At 58.4% G+C, this 16,440-nt stretch overlaps 1 protein-coding gene across 5 annotated transcripts in view; it reads right to left on the bottom strand.

Moving 5' to 3' along the window:
• The window catches only part of BCL11B (BCL11 transcription factor B), a 91,136-nt gene that overhangs the window by 33,128 nt on the left and 41,568 nt on the right, over window positions 1-16,440 (bottom strand). The gene's annotated exons all lie outside the window — the stretch shown is intronic.

Genomic DNA, 16,440 nt, shown 5'->3' with positions numbered 1-16,440 from the left:
CTGCCAGACTCCATGAGGCCCCTTCGGTGGGTAGGCAGGACACTCCTATCAGGGAATAGAGGTCTCAACCCTCAGTCCCCACCTCTGCCAAGGTTCAGGCTGGTGTGGGGGACACACAGACGTACACACATGCTGCCTCCAGGTCAAGACCTGCACAGATGTGGGGACAGCGAGGGCCCGAGAGGGAGGAGGGCGTGCTGTGGGGGAGGGGGCAGCACACAGTGACTGCAGCCAGGGCTCCGCCCACTGCCCAGGACGGAGGCTTCACACCACATCCAGAGACAGGAAGAGCAGGGCTGGGGCCATGGGGACCTGGCGCGACCCTCCCTCTGTCACTTCACAGCCCTGCGATTCTGCGGGAGAACCTTGACCTTCCTGAGCCTCCGGTTCCCCATCTGTGAGGTGGGAGTGGCCATCCCACCTCCAGGAGCCCTGACAAGGACGAAGGAGGGGGTGAGCTCCCACCCCCATCTCCCTCCTCCTGGAGAGCTCCCGGTCCTACTGGACCCAAGCTCCACAGCTTGTTGATCAAAACACATGGCCTCCACGGACATCAGTGGGAATTCTCAGGCGACCGGAGAGCAGGCCGCGGCCCTGGGGTGGAAACCCATGGAGACCATGGAGGCCACGTGATGGAACGAGCCAAGCCCAGGCCAGCTTAGGGCCAGGACGAGGTCAGCATAAGGGTGGCCAGCCCGGCAGCTGCAGCACCCGGGACAGCTGAGAGGAGAAGCAGGCGGCCACAACCTCACACCGCCCTTTACACTCACAGCGATCTCGACCAGGCACCAGAGAACTCAGGTCCCCAGGGGCCCAGCCAGGCAGGAGAACTTGGCCTTGGAGTAGCCAGGCCCACACTTCAGTGCAGGCAGCCAAGCCAGAGTGATACCACCAGGTGAGGCCACGCCAGTACCCCCAGAGTGATGCTCGGGGAGGTGAGAGCCCTGGGGCTTAAGGACCAGGCCCGCCGTCCCCGAGCCCCCAGGCACCCGCCTCACCGGCTCGGGGACGGGTGCGAGGTAGTGCCTTCCCTGCCAACCTTTCTTTGCAGGAATGTGGTGCCAGGATGGAAACGACATTCCAGCTTCTGGGCCTGTGCAACCAGTCGGCAGCGAGTGCCTCTCCGAGAGACGCACAGGCCTGGGCACGGAGTGCAGAGATGCTGCAATCGACTAGTGCTGTCTGCCATGGGCACAGGAAGGAGCGACAAAGGTGCCCGTGAGACACAGGTGCCTGCCCACCCCATCTCTGAACAACAGCTCCCCATTCCTTCGGTGAGAGACAAGCCAAAAAAGGTGGAGCAAGAACCATAGAAAATAAGAAAGCTGGGACAGCTGGTCCACAGAATGGCCCAACCCAGGGAGAGGAGGAAGGAGAATGGCCCAGGACTTCCATACTTCTCTGGGCTTTATCAGCAACAGTCAAGGCCACGAGTTTTCCAGTCCACCCTGACTACAGAGGTGTTTACTAGAAGGCTTCCTCCAGGGAGCAATAGCTGAGAAGAGATCTCTACTCGCCTAGCCTCCGCCCGGCTCCAGCCCCTTTGTTCTGTGGCTGAAACAGGCCCCCAAAGGAGGTGCCCGAGCCCCTCATGCCCGAGGACCAGGAAGCTGCCGTCCTGAAGTTTGGATCCCTGGCGAGGTCCAAAGGGCCACTGGGGAGAGAGGGCGCCCAGCCATGGCAGGAAGCCACACAGGGCAGGGGCTCCAGGAGGCCCTACAGAGAGACTGAGCGCAGGGCTCACCCCGGGGACAATGACGTCTCAGGAGCTGGGCCCAGGTGAGCACAGCAGTGCACAAAGCCACTCGCACGGCCTGCCCTGGGGCCACCAAGGAGAGGACACCTTCCCTCCTGCTGAAGACAGCCACTATTGTCGTAACAAGATCAGTACCACCTCCCTTTGCTGGGACCTTCCGGGTGCCAGGCCCTGTACTCACCACCAGGAACATGCTGGAACCTGGGGACACCATTCTCCCCTTTCGGCGAGAGAGGAACCCGGGCTCTGAGATGGAGCGAAGGGCCACAGTCACCCAGTTAGGAAGGGGCAGAGCCAGGCCACCTCAGGCCTGGCGGCTCCCAGCAGGGCCCCTGCCCACCCAGCTCTGCCTCTGACATAGCATCAGGGCGGCCTCTGCGTGCCAGGCGAGTGAGGGCCGGGCCCAAGAGAGCCTGCGCTCACACACTCCATGTGCTTCGGCGCCTGCTCCCTCCCGGTCCTGTGCGCCTGCCACCCGGCTCCTCACAGAGCACCGCAGGGCAGCAGGCCGCGGAGCCTGGGCCCCAGAACAGAGGGCAGAAAGGCTGGCGGTGCACATGCACACACATGCATGCACAGATGTGCGCGTACATGGCATACACAGACATGTGCAAAATGGGTGTGCAGGTGTGTGCACACTCATGGCACACTCATGTGCACACACACCCCTCCTTCCAAACAGTCGGGTCCGCTGCCCTCACTCCCCAAGGCCACACCTGTCCTCCTGTACAGAAGTACACCTGCAGGTGGGGGTTGTCATGAAGCACCTCCTACCCTCCGGAGCCCCCCAGTGCGGGTCCTTTGGTGCTAAACCCTCGTTTACTGTCTGGGGAATTTAAGGAGTTACAAACCCAGCCTGTCCCACCGGCACTTGTCATCATCTATGTGGGCTTTTTGCTCCTCATAAAAAGAGAAAACTTCAACTTAATAGGAGATGAACTTGAACCCCTGTCCACCCCCACTCCTCCACACACATCCCAAAATCCACTTGATAGTTCCGAACTCAGAAGCCATGCTCTGCACGCAATCCAACCCGAGGGCCAGGGCCGTCCTCCAGGGAGCAGACTTTCACCGGCGCAGCCCCCACCCCTCCGGCCCCACAGGCACAGTCCCAAGGCACTGCTCCTCCCACCCGGACCAGACCGGGCATTCACCTGAGCGGTGGGCGGGCTGGAGCATCCTGCCAAGTAAGGAGCAAAAGAACAATGGGCTCCGCCGAAAGGCTACATTTCGACAAACCCACTGGCATGCCCGGAGCCAGAGAGCCGGACTCCGGGTTGGTCAGACAGCTGCGTCTGGCAGAGCCTCAAGCCTCACGTCTCTTAAAAATGCAGTTTCCTCTGGTCAGACACTCACTTCCCAGAGGGCATCCGTCCCCCACTGCCCCCTGCAAGCTGCACCTGGGGACAAAGGTCAGCTCACCTGCAGCCCAGGCTGGTTGGGGCCCACAGTGAGGTTCAGACCCCACAGCCAAGGGGCAGAGCCTGCCTCACCACGCTCTCCTGCCTCCCCCTCCTTCCCAGCTTTGTTCCCCCAAAGCGGGACACGTGGTCTTCAAACCAAAGTGTCTGGTCTGCCCCTCCCTCCCGTGACACCTCCCTGAATGGCTCCCGGTCACGGGAGGCTTCCGGGACAGACACGGTAACAGCAAATCTCCAGACCAGTCTCTCCGAGGGAACAGCACCTCGCCAGCCCGCAACCTCACCTGAGCAGGGAAAGCCCCCAGGGAGAGGGGCGGGGGTTCTGTGCCAAGGCCAGGCACGGAGCAGGAACCCACCCCACCCCGCTCCCACCTGCTTCCAATTCACACGAGAAGACAGACGCGGAACCTTTTCCCCTGGACATCCATCATGTGCCACCATGAGACCCCCCGAGACCTTGTGCGCGGCATCCGATGCGCCCCAGGAAGGAAGGGAGCCCCGAGGCACTGAGCAGCCAGGCTCCGCCGACTAGGCGAGCCCAGGAAAGGCAAGCACGGGCCCCGAGAGCGCTCCTCCCGGGGCTGCCCGCAGAGCTCCCCTGGAACCAGACTGCAGAGGGGCTGCCGCGCAAAGCGCCCGGTGGATTATTCAGCAATAAGGTATAATTGAAAGGATTAGCATGAATGCCACGTTTCCCTTCCAAAAATTCGAGGAACGCCAAAACGGCTCTCATCTGGGCTGGTATGACTCATGGTTTTAATAGAGGAGCCCAATTCTCACTTCTGAGGAATCTGGGCTCCGGGAAGCATCGTCTAAGAAACATTCATTTTCCTGCACCGACACCAGTGTGGACCACCAGCCCAAAGGGAAAAACAAAGGTCCCCCGCGCTGCCCCTTGTCCACAGGATGGGTCCTCCACGGGCCTGAGCAGAGCACAAGGTCTCAGCAGAAAGCATGGGGCCTGAGGACAGCCAGGCAGGTCCTAACTCAGCTGGTGGCCTGGGGCCAGTCCCTCCAGTCTCTGGGGCCCTGCTTGGGGGCCGTGCCCACCTGGAAGCACAGGGCCCAGGGCAGGGGATGCTGTGTGGGCTGGACATGAGGCTGCCCACCCATATGACGTAGCTCCCAGCACCTCTCGAAGAGGGACAGCCTCAGCACCCCAACCCTGCAGCATCCACCTCTGAGCAGAACTGGCTCCTGGGGGGCTGAGCCCCAGGACACTGAGCCCCCCCTCTGCCCAAGGCCCAGTCCTCACCCCAGAGGGGCTGACACCCCCCTACCTCCATAGTAACACATTGCAGAAGCTCAGACCCACCCCTCTCAGACCAGGCCCCTCCCTCCTGGCACAGCCAGCGAGCCAGATTCACAACCCTGCCCGGAGTCCCCTGTCCAGCCCACCCCACTCCAAATCCCAGCGAGTGTCAAGTTTTACACAGAAAACAGGCCTAGGGTGAGCTTGTGGGGTGCATACTTCTCGCAAGCAGCAGGACCTGGCCAGACACCACTTTTCTGCCTCTTCACCTTCTCGGCTGTGCATTCTTACTGACATGGTCCCCCTTCGGTCCCCAGGGCTTCTGGCTGATGGGCAGTTCCTGGAGGGGAGGAGGAATCCTGGGGGCCAAGGAGCAGGTGCTGGCCTGAGGCCATGGCATCCAGACATGGTCATCCCACCATCACGCCACCCAGGGGCCCCTCGGGTGAGAATTTCCCATGGGGCACTGCAGCGTGGAGGATGTTCCAGGACATGGCAGCCTCATTCCAGCAGCTGTCACCTGGCTGGCCACTGCGGAATGTCCCTTCTGAGTGCTGCACACCGTTCACCCAGGCCTCCAAAGGACCCCACCGTGCCCGGGCCGGGGCCTGCCACCCCGCCCCCACCCTGCAAGGGCGAACAAATACCCAGTCCGCCTACCCCAACTCTCCCCCCACCCCTGCTCCGGCCAAGGGAGAGGCGCTCATTTATAAGTGGCAGATAATGTCACTCGCCATTCATCCAAATGTGTCACTAACATCCCATTAGACTGTAATTATTTTTTAATTAAAACTAAGAAAACTGGCATGCCTGTGCCGACTTTATGCATCTGTTATGGGTTAAAATAGCTTTTAAAAAATGTTTCGGAGACCGCAGTCTATTGTGGCCGCGGCCTCTGCCAAAGAAAACGCAAGCTTGCTTATTTTCTCCATGGGGCGCAACAGCGCCTGTGTGTGCCGGAACAGAATCGGCTGGCCGTGAAAAGAATTCTAAATAAAACACAAACATGGAATTTGGCAACGCCACAGAAGCAAGCTTAAGACTAATTCCAGCATGTGGACGACTCTCACATAGTGAGTCTGGCTCCAGCATAAACGAAACCAGGCACTGTAAAATACCGAGCAAGTCGGAGTTTCAACTTAAAGGGCCAGAATGCTGGTTCCAGGTATAAAAGCTTATTAAGCCGGCTCGCGCTGGCTCCATAAATCCATAGGTTATTAGCTGTTTGCTTTCAGCCAATCCCTCCGTAAAGAGATGCATATTCAGAGAGAGAGAGAGGGGACAACAAATGAAAACCATCACTTTGCACTTGACTTTTAGTGCAGCGGCTCTGGAAATACTGTGTTCATTATCTCAATTGGAAGAGAAAGACTATGTGAGGCCTCAAATGTGCATAAACCCGAGTGGGGAGGGAGGATGAGGCAGAGGGGGCCCGGGGTGCCAGGTAAGAGTGCCGTGCCTGCCCCATGGCAGGAACCAAAAGGGCCCACGGAGCAGAGGTGTCCCCGGGCAGGTCCTGGCCACCATGGGCAAAGCCACGCAGACGCTGGGATACCTCCACCCAGGGCAACGGCAATGATGATGGCGGTAATAATAGCAATAATCACCGCCACAGCGACAGCGATACCTGCTACTGCTCACCGAGTTCGCGCACCAGCTGTTGCTGAGGGCAGTCCAGTGGGCAGGGAAGGTTCTCCACTACACAACAAAGCCGCCCAGGGCTCTGAGTTCGGACGGCCTCAGGTTCCGCACCTGCCACAGGAGGACAGCAGTGCCCTCCCCGCAGAGTCGGGGCAAGACCTGTTCAGAATGAAGCCCACGTTTGACCAAGTGCCCCATTATCATAGCCGCCTGTCCCACTCCATTGCTGCCATCCTCATTCACAGAGGAGGAAACTGAGGCTCACACAGACTCAAGGTCACTTGCCAAGGTCAAAGAGCTCATGAACATCAGAGCCAGGATCTGGAGGCAGGATCAGAGCCCGCCTCCAAAGCTAGAGCTTCCCCGGCACATTCCTGTGGGGACTGCGGGCGGGGGTGACACATGGGACAGGCCTGCGAGGCAGGGGTGGGGTGGGGGGACAAAGTCTCCCCTAGAAAGCACTGGGAAGGCAAGTCCATCCCCAGAGAGAGAAGCGCCTGCAAAAGCAAAGGCCCCAGGGGCCTGGGCGCTGAAACGCGCTATGAGCTCAAGCTACAGGGATGTCGCTCAAGAGCGACGACAGGCAGGGCACAGAGTCGTCACAATGCCCCCACCTTGGACACACAGGGGCAGTGCAGGGCTCTGTGCTGATGGCTCCCCCGAGTCAACACACAGAAGCATGTGTGCGCACACACAGGCACACCCACATGCCAGTCTGTGCGCGTGTGTGCATGTACATGCACAAACATACACCGTGTGCACACACATGCAAGTACATACATACATGCACAAACACACAGGCCCTCATTCCAGGGTCTGTGGCAAGCCCAAGGACCCTGGCAGAGGCAACGGGAAAAACTGGGGAGAAAATTATATGAGGCAATGTTTGGCTTCCAGCGAAAAAGCCATGGAATGCATTCCCTCAAATCTGGGTTATTCCTCACAGGTCTGCTCAGGCCCAGCTCATCGCTGGGACAGCGGGTCAGGTCACCTTCCCCAGAGGGAACCCCGACCCTCCTGGCTTCTGAGCCCCAGCAGCCCCAGTCCTCCTCATGCTACCAGCCGCCTGACCAGGGGTGGCCAGACACCCCAAGCCGCCAGGCCAGGCTGCTCGTCGACGATGCTCCCATCAGATACACACCCAGCACCAGGCCCCCGCCCCTCCGACCCTGCTCCGCAGGCCTGGGCAGCCTGACTCAGTGACACGGCGCTCCACGCTGCTCTTCACGAAGAGGCACGACGTCTTGGAAGATGCAGACTAAAAATACTCCTGGCCTCTCAGAGTCGGTTCATAAAAATAATTACATTTTCTTTTTTAAAAAACTATATTATAGGCAAGTATGTGTCCAGCTATTTTTAGCTCCTACTCAACTCTGCTAATTTTTCTTCATAACAACGGTGAAGCCACCCCGCTCTCTGTTAATAACGGTGCTCTGACCATGGTGGTCTGGGCGTTCCCCAGAGGTGGCAGCACCTAAGCATTCCAGAATTCCTGGGGATGGGGGGCACGTGGAGACAGACCACTTCCAGGTTTGACCCAGCACACACCTGGGGCATGCCCACATGCGCCTGAACTGGTCCCAGGCCTCAGGAGTTCACCGAGAACACCAAACTAGGGTCCCTGCCCTGCAGGGGCCCACAATACAGCAAGGGGCATGGAGTGGGCTGAAGGGTGGCACCCAAAACCAAAAGTCTGCAACCAAATGCCTAGAATCTGTGCCCGTGACCTTCTTCGGGAAAAGGGCCACGTCAGGTGTGACTAAGTTCAGAATCTGGGATCCTCCTGGATTATCTGGGTGGGCGGCTAACGCCCATGACAATTGTCCTTTTGATTTTAACTGTCCAGGGGAGGAGAAGAGGGGCTCTGAAGCAGAGACTAGGGAAAAGCAGCCACAATTCCAGGACCACCTGGGGCCACCAGAAGCTGAAAGAGGCAGGGACAGGGACCCCAGGAAAAGTGCAGCCCCACCCACACCTTCAGTTTGGACTTGAGACGGTAAATTTCTGTTGTTTGAAGCTACTCACCCTGTGGTCATTTGCTAGGGCAGCCCTAGGGGACACATACAGGGCAACAGAAAGCAATCAAAGCCCCAGAAAGCCCTCAGCATAGCCCCATGGTCACTGTCCCCTTCAACAAGGAGCCCATGGTACCCCATCAGAGCTGCACACACAGACGCCACCCCCATCCCTCCCAGTCCGGCCAAAGAAGGCAGGCCGGCATGCTGGGCCCCAGGCGACTAGGAGAACCCCCTCAAGGGGCTCTGAGGGGGACAAGGTGCACCCCCAGACCAGCCAGGTCCATGGTGCTCCCTGGGGTCCCCACCCTACCTACGTGGCTCCTCCTGCTAAACCAAACCCAAATCAACGCCCTGAGGGCACAGCAGAAAAGAAAGTGAAACTTGTCCACTTGCAGAATTTTCTTCGCCAAACACTCATGCTAGTGAAATGCTTAGAGCTGACTGCTGAAAACCAGCCATCCTGGGAGACAGGGCCACCACGGGGAAGAGACCCCCAGACGAAGGCACCGAAGGAGGTGCCCAGGACCGTGGCTGCAGGCACTGAGTGTGAAGTCCGAGGGAGCTGTCCCATCCCAGGCCCCCAGGTGTACTAACCGCTGAACTTAGGCTAATCATGGTCCATGACCCTGAGACTCAGCATCCTCAAGTACAAACTCCACAGGCAGGTGAGGATGTGGACAAACGGCCCCTGGTGCACGGCTGGTGAGAATGGAAAATGGTGGGGCCACTGTGGAGGACGGATGGGCGTCTCCCCGGTGAGCTACCCTCGGCAGTGCCACGTACCCAGTAATTTCTCTTCTGAGTGTGCCCCCAAAAGAGTTGAAAGCAGGACCTCAGACCACGGTGTGTCCAGGTTCATGGCAATGTCATTCACAATGGCAAGAAGGTGGAAGCAGGCCAGTACCCATCACCAGACGAACCGACAGAGGACCCAGGGTCCACCTGCGTGGTGGAATATGATGCAGCCTTGAAAAGGGAGTCCTCCCGTCTGCGCAGTGTGGGTGAACCCTGAGGACGAGCTGAACCCTGAGGATGAGCTGAGTGAAATAAGCCAGACACAAGAGACAAACACTGGGCGACTCCATCTCTGTGAGGTCCCAGTGCGGGGGCACGCAACCCACAGGGACAGAGAGAAGAATGGGAGTGAATGGTTAATGGGGGCTAAGTTTCAGTCCGTGACGACAAAATAGTTCTGGGGGCAGTGGATGGTGGTGCCGGCACCAGAACCCGGCGAATGGACCTGACACCACTGAACTGTGCCCCTACAAACGGTCACAGTGGTCAGCTCCGCGCGTGTGCAGTTTACACAAGGAAACCGTGCCAGGAGCATGCCCTCGGGCCATCGTGAGTACCAGTGGCAGTTTCACTAGACGGGGGCCGAGGCACACAGTGGGCCCACAAGCAATGGCTGCTTTTACGACGACAGCAAGAACAAAACCAGGTGCTTGTTAATCGAGTGGCAGGAACTGAGAGAAAAGTGAGCCCGAGTCAGAAAGAACTGGCTAAATACACTCGTGGCCCAGAGGGCCTCCTCCCACCGGCCGACCCTTGCCTCTTATTAACAAAGGCAATGATTTAAAAGCATCCAGATTTATGAAAAGATTCCAACTGCCCCCGTCTCTGCAGGTAGGGGCTCCGTGTTTGCATTAACCTCCTTGGAGAAGTCCCAGCCCTCTGATCCCTTTCGCTGAAATCATAAAAGGCAGGCCTTCTCGTTATCCCGGGCTTGGCTGGGCCAGGACGCAGCAGCTCTGCGAGCCGTCAGCTCCTCTCTCTGTCTCTCTCCCCCTTTCTCTCCCTCCCTCCCTCCCTTTCTCTCTCTCTCTCTCTCTCTCTCTCAGCTGCAGCCACTCATGCTTGCCAGGAAGGCCATTGGGAGGGCCACTGGGAGCCAGGAAGACAGGAGAGGAGTAGGCTGTGGCCCCCCAGACCCAAGGAGACCTGAGTTCAAAGCCCACCTCTGCCGCCCACAAACTGCGCGGCTTCAGGCAAGTCATGTCACCTCTCTGGTCTCAGTCTCTTCACCTGTGAACTACAGAAGGTCACCTTCCTCAGGCAGAAGCTGTTGGGGAGCTTACACATCTGAAAAGGCCTCTGCAGGGGGGTCTGATGCACAGTGGGGACATAGAAATGCTAACCTGACCGTGACCTGGTGGCTCCACTGCCAAGTGTGAGAAGGAGCCTACAGGGAGAGGGAACCATGGTTCATGCTTCCATCCTCACTGAGCACACACTGTGGCCACACACCAGCCCCTCACCCTTGGTTACTGTCAGATAACCCCAAGGAGGGGGCTGAAGGAACCAGCAGGCCACAGTCCCCTCAGGGGTGAAGATGGGCTGCATGTGGAACCCCACCCCGCAGGCCCCCTGCCCACCAGAGGTTTCTCCCACTGCTTTTCAGATGACATTGGGCAGCCTTCGCTGTTTGGGTAAACGATATTTCACGTTTGGACTATTTGGGTTTGATTGTGAAATATGCACAGTGCAGAGCCTGGCCCCGCCCGCAGGTTTGAAAAGACAAGCGCATTCTGATCCCGCACCAAAGAAGCGACAGCAAGCACCCCAAGCTTGTAAGGACGACAACAGCCAGCTTCTCCTGAGCAGAGACATTGGCTCCCCGGGAGGATGCACAAAAATGAAGACACAAGCGGCGTTCTGTGCGCCTGTTCTGCTTCCCCTCCCAGACGTGAACATGACCTCTTCTGGGTCTTTGCTGCCCACCGGCATCTCCAGGGCACCTACAGGGCTGTGGCGGTGGCCCTGGAGCTGGGGTGACCAAGACAGGAACCCGTGTGAACCCGCTGGGGCCTGGAGTGGGGCCAGCTGCCCAGGCCCCGGAAATCCAATTTGAGGGCAATGTGATGGGAAAAGCTTTTCCCACGCCCCAGGCCTCTTCTTCAATGTCACAACTTCCCTCTGGCGGTCTGAGGATCAGTTACTCTGTGTCTCCTTAAGTCGCTAACAACTCAGACCCCTCAGGGGCCACCCACGGCTGGAGAAAGCTGGATGGGTCAGCAGACCCCCCTGAGAAAACGCCCACATCCACATGTGTCACTGACCCACGCACTGGAAGAAGTCTGTCCCTGCCTCCAGCCTTGCCTTCCCCAGCAGGAAAACCCCTCTGCGCCCTGGGTCCCCCAGTTCGCATAAGTCCAGCCCTTCGATTGGTCTTCAGCCGAGAACAGCATCACGGGACATGTAGCTCACGTTCGCTGCACAGCGGCACCACCGTGAGCTCCTCCAGGTCAAGGACCCACTGAGCCCATTTCTGAACCTCTGCACCTAGCCCATGATCGGACATCAGCACGGCCAGAGAATGAAGGAAGAGCTCGGGGACCGGCCTGCGCCCAGGTCCAAACACGGCCTGGGTCCCCACCGCAGGCTGCATTCCTGTCGCCTGCAGCAGAGCCCCGTGCAGCCCAGTGGGNGACATGTAGCTCACGTTCGCTGCACAGCGGCACCACCGTGAGCTCCTCCAGGTCAAGGACCCACTGAGCCCATTTCTGAACCTCTGCACCTAGCCCATGATCGGACATCAGCACGGCCAGAGAATGAAGGAAGAGCTCGGGGACCGGCCTGCGCCCAGGTCCAAAGACGGCCTAGGTCCCCACCGCAGGCTGCATTCCTGTCACCTGCAGCAGAGCCCCGTGCAGCCCAGTGGGGACCAGGAGGCGAGAGCTGCCATCATGACTGCAGGGCCGGCCAGGCCTGAGTCCCAACCTCAGTTCTGCTACTTTGCGCTGTGTGACACCGGATACATTGTTGACTTCTCTGAGCCCAGTATCCTCGTGAGAAAAGGCAGGGGGCTCCCTCTTCTTAGGGGCGCTATGAGGATATGAGGTGCCTGAGCAAGGGGTACAAAGGGCCTAGGACGCTGCTGGCACAGAGCAGGCCTTTTAGAATACAGCAGCAAGTCACAGCAGCAAGTCACAGCAGCGGTGACGGCACTGAACCTTTCTCCTCTTCCACTCACGCTAACCTCCTGGCAGGAGACCTTCAAAGAGATGGTGGCCTAGTCCGCACCAGAGCCCGCCATCCTCAAGGCTCTTCGGCAGCAATGCCCTCCCCCCTGCCTCTCACACTTCCCTTTGCCTCTGCAGCCCCACGTGCGGGGACCAGCTGCCACCACCCCAGCTGGGAGGCCCATCAGTGCACCCTCCGGTGCAGGGGTGCTGAGCAGGGAGTTCCAGTGTCCTCACTTCACAGGTGAGGACACTGAGGCTTGAAGACAGGAAGAGGCCAGCCAGGGTCACAGCCACACCCAGGGCCCTAGAGAACAGGAGCCAAGCACAGCCCCATCTCTCCAGTACCCTGCTGCGCCTGCGGCTCTCCTGCCAATGTGCCCACAGTGACATTTCGTTTCAGACAGGAGCCCATGCCACAGAGTCCCAAGGAGAGATGGGGCAGTGTGACCACAGAGTGTCTCATGCCAGGGATGCTCAGAGGCGTGTTGGCAGACGGCAAAACGGAGGGTCCAAGAGGCTAACTGTGCAGGACCACTGCCCGACCCCTCTGCACATTTCACGTGGCCCCAGCGAGATGATGGGTTTCCTTGTCCACGTTTCAACGGGGCAGTGTGGTCCAGAGGGCAGAGCCTAAGGATGCAGTCCTGGTCAGTTTGGCCACACACGTCTCGTGACCTCGTCGCCACTCTTTGCCTCAGTTTCCCCATCTAGATAATGAAGGGGCTGGATGAGATGATCCCTCAGGGACCTCAAGTCCAAGCTCATTAAAGCTTATTCAAGCCTTTAGGCCACCGAGGTGCAGCCAGTCCTGGGCCACACGGCTCCACGCGGCTCCACGCGTGGAGCCGGCTGCCCTCAGCACGTTCGGACGGCCTTCAGAGCGGCAGGACGTGGCGGCCTTGCTCTGAGATCTCTGGTGCCGGTGGCCAGGGCTGCTTATTCCCATCCACTAACTGCCTTAAAGTGCTGCATCCAGGCTGCATTAAAAATTAATTACACATGCTATTTTATTGCCAGTGCATAATGTAATGAGCGCCAGCTGTGCTAAACAGCCAAACTCCTTTTTAAGACAGCTATAAAAAAAAAAAAGAAAAAAAGAAAGAAACTGCACTTCCAAATGCCTCTCCTGTCAGAGCAGAAAAAACAGCAACATCTTGTATGAATTTGAACAGAATTCTTTGATTTAGCTCTGCCTTCAGAACGGCTCGCAGAGTGGGGTGGGATCTGGCTTCACTGCGGGTCTCGTCTGGACGTTGCTGGGACCTTTTTATTGAAGGACAGTCACACTGGTAGGTGCCCCTGCCCCCGCTGCGCGGCGTCGACTCCTCTCCTAGCCCCCCACTTCCTGCCCAGCAACTTCAGCTGGTGGCTGGTGTCGGAGACGGAGACGTGGCTTCCAGGCTCCGTCAGACGGGAGACTTCTCTGGAGTTCGCCCACGCCCTGAAGCCCTGGGCCACCTCCGCCAGCCCGGAGAGGTGGCTCTCTGCGTCCCGGGGCCTTGAGGCTCTCCATGGCTCTCCGCGGCGACTGCCGGCGCTTTCTCTGATTATGGGTTCTAAAGGCAGGTGGTGCAGGGTGGTGTGATCCCAGAAGCAGACGGACACGGGAGCAGAACTCAGGGACTGGCATGCAGAAGTCCCGCTGGGTGGCATCTGCTGGAGCCCCAGCCCCTTTGGTGAGGCAGACATCACAAGGCGTGCAGATGACTCTAAATTTTTAATAACTCCCCTGGGAGCCCTTCTCTCCAGTGGGCCAATCCCCGTCGACCTGGGCCCCAGTGGGCCCAGGACAACCCAACAGCGAACACAACTTCGCCCAGGGAGGTGCACCAGCGTGTCTCGAACCTTCCCCCTCCGAGCGCTTCTGCAGTCCACACACGCTCACCCCCACTCACTTCTCTTCTTCTTCGCCCCATACTCACCCCTCCCTCCAGAGTCTCCATGGAGGCTCTCACACCCCGCTGGGGTGCCTCTGCACCCCTCGGCAGCACCGAGGCCCTGTGCCGGCGGGGGCGTGGTGGGCACTGCCAGCCTGGCCCGCAGCGCCCCTTGGCTTCCCACTGATCCTCCGGTGCTAATCAAACCCAGTCCAGAACGAAACTACAGCTTGCTTCTTGTTCTGGTATGAAATGTGCAAAGCACAGACCATATCATTAACATAAAACTTCCAGAAATAAGGCCACTTTCCAGACAGACTGTATTAATTGCACCAAGCTTGCACAGCCGGGGTGGTCTAATCCACGGCAGCCCATTGGACGGCTCCGGTTATAAAACCCGACACAAAATGAACACTGGGATGGATATAACTGAAGGAAGAGAAAACGACAGATTCGACAGGTAAATCCTACTACTTACTCACAGGTACTCTTTTCTCTTTATTGTTCCCTTAACCCTAGCCAAGAAACCCTAGACCAGTTAAATAGCAGGGCAAGCACGCTTTCCGTAGAAAAGTACACCGAACTTCACCTTACAGGATGGCCCTGTGATTGCAGCAAAGTACTAATGACGGCAACTGACTCCTCCTATTAAATCCAAACACTCCCACTTCGCGGAGCTCAGGCAGGTCCTGTGTGTTCTTGCGGGAGACCTTGAACTTCACCGAGCTCATGTATTAATCAATGGAGCTGATGACTATTTGCAGCTTTTAAACACGCAGCACGCCTCTCAATTCCTCTTCTCCCCCCCATGCTGACGCAGGGTCAGAGCCGACCGAGAGCTTAAACGCCTTTCAGAACAGAAACCCGGCATCCAGCTTGAAGTGAGAGCCCACACGGGGCCAGACACGGACCTTTCGAAGCTGTGGGACCCGTACTACTCCGGCATGAATCACGATGTCTACAGGGCTCCGTGTGGGGCACTGTTCTCAGCACCGGGCACGGGACCGAGTCCGATCACCATCCCCCAAAGCATCGACTCGCGTGACCCGCTGGTTACAAGTGGGGACACTGAGGAAGAGGAGGAAAATGACTTGTCCGAGGCCACACAGTTACAGAGGACAGAGCAGCCTTCACCTCAGAGGCTGCTACACGCGGATGTCAGCCTCTGAATCGCAGAAGCCTCAGAACGGAGACAGGGTCAGGCCAAAGCCCAGTGGTTTTCTAACTCTTCCTGGCACACCTCACCCCTGCCCTGGGGACCCGAGCCAAGCCCCACGCCCAGCCTGCCACAGGGACTCTGTCCTCCAAACAGGCCAGCGTGCTCTCCTTCAGGGGTCAGTCCAAGGAGCCTCGTTTTTAAGGACACACATATCACACACATGTGTGATACACATGTATGTGTCATTTTCATACATATCACAGATCTAGGCGTGTGTGTGCATGTTACATGTGTGTATGTTCACAAAAGGGGAAGCTGAGGCCCGGAGAGGAGGAAATGACTTGTTCAAGATCACCAGCCAGGCAGAGTAAGGGCCAGGACCACAGTCCAAACTCCTCGACGCCCCAGGCAGCCCCCGCACGGAGTGTCTCAGGAAGGAGCGTCCTCGTCCAGGAACGCCTGGGCTCCGCCGCCCGTTATTCAGCAGACGCAAAGCACAACAGGTGCGCAGAGCTCAGAGAGGTGCCCTCTCCCACCGTGACTGTCGGCAGAAGGTCAGGGTTGGGGCCCTGGGAGGCGGGGCTATTTGGGGTGCTGCCGGCCCGAGAGGTCCACAGCACATCTACCTGTGTGGTCTCCTTCCCCACAGAATCACACCCTTCTATAAATAACCACGACTGCATTCCCGGGCATGCAGTTCACCTGAGCCAAAAGCAGAGACACAGGGTTTTCCGTACTGATCTGAAGAGACAGGTCCCGTGCGTCCCGATCCGGAAAGGTGCAAGGCGAAGCAGGGGCAGCGGCCCCTTCCCGGCTGTACACAGGCCTGCTTCCTCCTCACCAGTTCCTGGGGATGCAAGGGCTCCACTCCAGCTACTAATTAAACAGGCGCTAAGAGCTCTTAAGCAGAGAGCCCAGTGCCAGGGACAGAAGCCACCAAGGGACTGAAACCACTGGAATAGGACGTTTTCGGTACTAAAACTGATCAGAAGATACAGAGGTACAGCCTGATGCAGGCTGGCAAATGGGGACCCCGCAATGAGGGGACAGTGCTGGGGACCGGCGTGCCGTGCCGGAGGCTGAGAGCTGGGTCAAAACGAGAGGCCCCACGGACCCCGGGCACGGATACCACACTGCCACCAAGTGTGGGGGCTGCTCACGAGCTGTGAGCCCTGCAGAGTCAAGTTATGAAGCCCAGAAAGGCCGCCAAGCCAGAGGAGCCGATGTCAAAGATGAACCAGGTGCTGGATGAGCGGCCCAGGACCAAATCCCGCCTCTGCTCCTCCAGCCCCTTCGAAGGGTCCTCCTTACAGGTGTGCACGTCCCCCTCCCGAATCCTCCCTCCACCCCC

This window comes from Sturnira hondurensis, unplaced genomic scaffold (assembly GCF_014824575.4).
Source record: "Sturnira hondurensis isolate 20B ecotype Veracruz unplaced genomic scaffold, ASM1482457v3 Scaffold0021143, whole genome shotgun sequence".
NCBI classification, from domain to species: Eukaryota; Metazoa; Chordata; class Mammalia; order Chiroptera; family Phyllostomidae; genus Sturnira; species Sturnira hondurensis.
This window is presented reverse-complemented; position numbering and strand designations above follow the sequence as displayed.